This window comes from Schistocerca piceifrons, unplaced genomic scaffold (genome assembly GCF_021461385.2).
Source record: "Schistocerca piceifrons isolate TAMUIC-IGC-003096 unplaced genomic scaffold, iqSchPice1.1 HiC_scaffold_961, whole genome shotgun sequence".
NCBI classification, from domain to species: domain Eukaryota; kingdom Metazoa; phylum Arthropoda; class Insecta; order Orthoptera; family Acrididae; genus Schistocerca; species Schistocerca piceifrons.
This window is the reverse complement of record NW_025729236.1, coordinates 1,022,501-1,027,500: the sequence shown is the minus strand read 5'-3', so window position 1 is coordinate 1,027,500 and position 5,000 is coordinate 1,022,501. Positions and strand designations below refer to the sequence as shown.

At 54.6% G+C, this 5,000-nt stretch overlaps 1 non-coding gene across 1 annotated transcript in view; it reads left to right on the top strand.

Moving 5' to 3' along the window:
* The first annotated feature begins 3,582 nt into the window (after positions 1-3,582).
* Positions 3,583-5,000, top strand: part of LOC124774239 — a 1,909-nt gene continuing 491 nt past the window's right edge. Inside the window, exon 1 of the ribosomal RNA XR_007015228.1 lies at positions 3,583-5,000. This exon is cut by the window's right edge and continues 491 nt beyond it. This is a non-coding gene — a ribosomal RNA (small subunit ribosomal RNA).

Sequence of the window (5,000 nt, the reverse complement as noted above, 5' to 3'; positions counted from 1 at the left end):
CGCAACATGACCTCCTCCAACGACGATACCGCCATCTATGCGACGCCAAGCCGATTAAGACAGCGATGGCGCCACAGTGCCCGCCTTTCGACGCCACCCACAAAGCCTGCAGCCTCTGTCGACCATAGCACCCATTCTCCAGTGGCTCTGCCGCACGAAGCCGTGGACCGGCAATGACTCTACCCGCACCCGTTCGTGGACCACCCCAACCGCCAAACTCGCACCTCCAGCGGATGAACGGCGGACGTTTCCCGCACTCGTAAAGTGCAATCCACCCCTATAACTTGCGTTTCATGAAGAGTTATTTCCAATATGCGACATTCCCGCTGTCCGTATACATGAGCCGCGACCTGTACCACTTACGAGCGAGAGACGCGATCGCGTTGCTCACTGTACGGCGTCCGATACCGAGCCATCAGCATGTCGGTCCCCATGCGCGTTGCACTCGCACTCGCACTCGCAGTCGCAAAAACGTGGGGCAAATATATTACGCGGAAGAGTTATAACAGACCGAGCCCCACTGCATGGGGGGAGTCTTTGTCACTAATGTACACAGATGGAACATTTTGGACTGGAACCAGATTACCCGTACACACGGCGCTGATTAGTAATCAATGCAGAGCCATCAAATTACAGAATATAGATACAACTGTCCGTATACATGCTGAAAGAGTGTGCCCACAATGGGAACCACACGTCAGCCAGACACTCTCATCACGCACCACTCTCTGCTTCTAACGGGCGCACATACAATATGTAAGCACCAGCATGGAACAACATCCAGTGCATCCTCTCCGCCACATTACACAATCCACACTATCACAACCAGACCAGGAGGTCCATGCGGAAAATAGAATATCCCCCCCTTTCGACATCCACCATTGCGCAGATAAGGCACCAATACCCACACATGTCCTATACAACGGTGCACCCAACATCACAATAGTACCTCCTGTCACAGCCCACAAACAATGACATGAGTCAAAGACACAGGTCTGACACAAGCATAGAATTGGAGCGCCGCCTCTAATAAGCCAAAGGTGCATCCTGACGTGACAAATCTCATCATGTCACAAGCATTCACTTACTATAATCACTATCAACGAACCTGCCGCCCCCGCCCCCGCCCCCCCCCCTACACCTTTCCTTACAACAACGTGTAACCTAACCTAACCTATGTTGTACCTTAACCTAACCTATGTTGTGCCTTAACCTAACCCATGTTGTGCCTTAACCTAACCCATGTTGTGCCTTAACCTAACCCATGTTGTGCCTTAACCTAACCCATGTTGTGCCTTAACCTAACCCATGTTGTGCCTTAACCTAACCCATGTTGTGCCTTAACCTAACCCATGTTGTGCCTTAACCTAACCCATGTTGTGCCTTAACCTAACCCATGTTGTGCCTTAACCTAACCCATGTTGTGCCTTAACCTAACCCATGTTGTGCCTTAACCTAACCCATGTTGTGCCTTAACCTAACCCATGTTGTGCCTTAACCTAACCCATGTTGTGCCTTAACCTAACCCATGTTGTGCCTTAACCTAACCCATGTTGTGCCTTAACCTAACCCATGTTGTGCCTTAACCTAACCCATGTTGTGCCTTAACCTAACCCATGTTGTGCCTTAACCTAACCCATGTTGTGCCCTAACCTAACCCATGTTGTACCCTAACCTAACCCATGTTGTCCCCTAACCTAACCCATGTTGTCCCCTAACCTAACCCACGTTGTCCCCTAACCTAACCCACGTTGTCCGCTAACGTAACCCACGTTGTTGCCTAAACCTGCTCTGTAATTGTTATACGACTCGTTCAATTAGTGTAGTGTTGCCCACCCGCAACCCTCGCAATATAGTTCGCTACTCGCACTGCCCGCTCCCCTGTGTATCGCTTCATGTTAAACACCTTGCAAGTCTTGCTGACTTTCCACATGCTCCTGCTGTACACTGTAATGTGGATGGCAGCAGGACGTACATGCCGCCCCCCCCCCACCCCTCCCCACGTCCCCACCTTGCCCCCTGCCTTCGCAAGCTGGTTGGTGACAAGTTTGCATGTTCAATGCCCTTCGCATGCGACGTACGCAGGCTACGTTGTGGTGCGGCCTGTGTCAACTGTCCGCTGATGTCGTACGCGTGAACCACAATCTGTACTGCACATTCGTCCTTATGTACTGAATGATACATCGTGGCACATGTGTGACCGTACAACGACTGCGCCCAAAAACGGCGGACCATACAGTGCAAATATTGTGCACGCAGCTACGTGTCGTCTCCCTATGAGAGCTGGATTGCAGTGTGGTACGCCATAGAGACGTGTGGGAGGAACGGACGCCGTGGATGGCGATCAGCATGAGCTGTCTGTTGATGTATTCGGACCTAGTCGTCTCTCCTCACACACCGTGATGGCATGGTGCACCGCGTTCCATATCTGCGACATGCTACAGAGGCCGGTTCACAGTCGTTCGAGCAATGGACATCGCATACGTACGGGGGCCACCTTCCACGTATTGTCTAGGCGTGCACATTTTGTTGCGTGTATGTGGGCAGACGTAGTGTGGCGTGACACCTGACACAGGCATGCAATAGTCGTTGAAGTTGCAAATGGCGATGGACGCCTGCATTTTCTGGTGAAGTTACGCAAATGAACAAATGGTAACCCGTTGTGGTGCGGTTGTTCTCGCTAGGGGTGAATCGGTGATGGCGACGATAGGTTGAGGTACTAACCGGTTGTTCCAGCGATACCCACCATGCCGACGAAACTGAACGGCATCTGGGTGTGAAGCGATACGCGGCGGTGGCTGGGTGGGACCGTCCCCGGCCGGTGAGGGGGCGCCTCCCGGCGTGCTGGCCGCGCGGTGCGTGGGCGCACGCGCTACAGCCGGCTGGTGGGGGCGGCCAGTGGCAGGCGCGCCGGCCGACGGACGCGGCAGGCGTCGCAGCTGCGCGCCGGCGCACCCTGCGCGCGGCGCCGTGCGGCCAAAGTAGGTCCTCGCGGGCCCGGTGCGAAGCGCGGTGGACATCTTCAGTGTGCTGGTCCGATTGAGGACTGTGTGCGTTGAGGATGCGCCGCCGCCCGGCGCTCGGCGCCGCGACGCCGTCTGCTGCTCGGTCGCCCCAGCGGTTCTCGCTGGTGGTTTGTATCGCAGCTGTGCGGATGTGTTGGCGCGTGCGCTGTGCTGGGAGAGTTCGCTTCGGCACCCAAGTGGGGCTTTTGTCCTTCTGTGGCGCTGGCGTTGGAGCTGCCGGTCACCGTAGGTGGCGCGTGTTGTCTCCCGCCGGCAATGCCACGACAGCACGCTCCCGGGCCTCTGTCAGCAGCGGCAAGCTCAGTTGGGAGCACGGGTGGTCGCACCGAAAGCGTCTACTCGCCTAACTCCGGGCGATTGCGCCTCTCTCGAACCCGACCAAGTACTTGGGACGGCGCTGCGCGCCGCCGGGACCTGAGAGGGTTTCGAGGTGTATTGTGCAGGGGAGCTCAGCCTCCTCCTGTTTGCAGAATGATTGAGCGGACGCTTGCGTGTTCGCGCGGGCCCCCGGGACACACTCCCGGGCGGCCGGCTGCTCAGCTCTAGTTGACGCAGCTCCCTGGTTGATCCTGCCAGTAGTCATATGCTTGTCTCAAAGATTAAGCCATGCATGTCTCAGTACAAGCCGCATTAAGGTGAAACCGCGAATGGCTCATTAAATCAGTTATGGTTCCTTAGATCGTACCCACGTTACTTGGATAACTGTGGTAATTCTAGAGCTAATACATGCAAACAGAGTCCCGACCAGAGATGGAAGGGACGCTTTTATTAGATCAAAACCAATCGGTCGGCTCGTCCGGTCCGTTTGCCTTGGTGACTCTGAATAACTTTGGGCTGATCGCACGGTCCTCGTACCGGCGACGCATCTTTCAAATGTCTGCCTTATCAACTGTCGATGGTAGGTTCTGCGCCTACCATGGTTGTAACGGGTAACGGGGAATCAGGGTTCGATTCCGGAGAGGGAGCCTGAGAAACGGCTACCACATCCAAGGAAGGCAGCAGGCGCGCAAATTACCCACTCCCGGCACGGGGAGGTAGTGACGAAAAATAACGATACGGGACTCATCCGAGGCCCCGTAATCGGAATGAGTACACTTTAAATCCTTTAACGAGTATCTATTGGAGGGCAAGTCTGGTGCCAGCAGCCGCGGTAATTCCAGCTCCAATAGCGTATATTAAAGTTGTTGCGGTTAAAAAGCTCGTAGTTGGATTTGTGTCCCACGCTGTTGGTTCACCGCCCGTCGGTGTTTAACTGGCATGTATCGTGGGACGTCCTGCCGGTGGGGCGAGCCGAAGGCGTGCGACCGCCCCGTGCGTGCTCGTGCGTCCCGAGGCGGACCCCGTTGAAATCCTACCAGGGTGCTCTTTATTGAGTGTCTCGGTGGGCCGGCACGTTTACTTTGAACAAATTAGAGTGCTTAAAGCAGGCAAGCCCGCCTGAATACTGTGTGCATGGAATAATGGAATAGGACCTCGGTTCTATTTTGTTGGTTTTCGGAACCCGAGGTAATGATTAATAGGGACAGGCGGGGGCATTCGTATTGCGACGTTAGAGGTGAAATTCTTGGATCGTCGCAAGACGAACAGAAGCGAAAGCATTTGCCAAGTATGTTTTCATTAATCAAGAACGAAAGTTAGAGGTTCGAAGGCGATCAGATACCGCCCTAGTTCTAACCATAAACGATGCCAGCCAGCGATCCGCCGCAGTTCCTCCGATGACTCGGCGGGCAGCCTCCGGGAAACCAAAGCTTTTGGGTTCCGGGGGAAGTATGGTTGCAAAGCTGAAACTTAAAGGAATTGACGGAAGGGCACCACCAGGAGTGGAGCCTGCGGCTTAATTTGACTCAACACGGGAAACCTCACCAGGCCCGGACACCGGAAGGATTGACAGATTGATAGCTCTTTCTTGATTCGGTGGGTGGTGGTGCATGGCCGTTCTTAGTTGGTGGAGCGATTTGTCTGGTTAATTCCGAT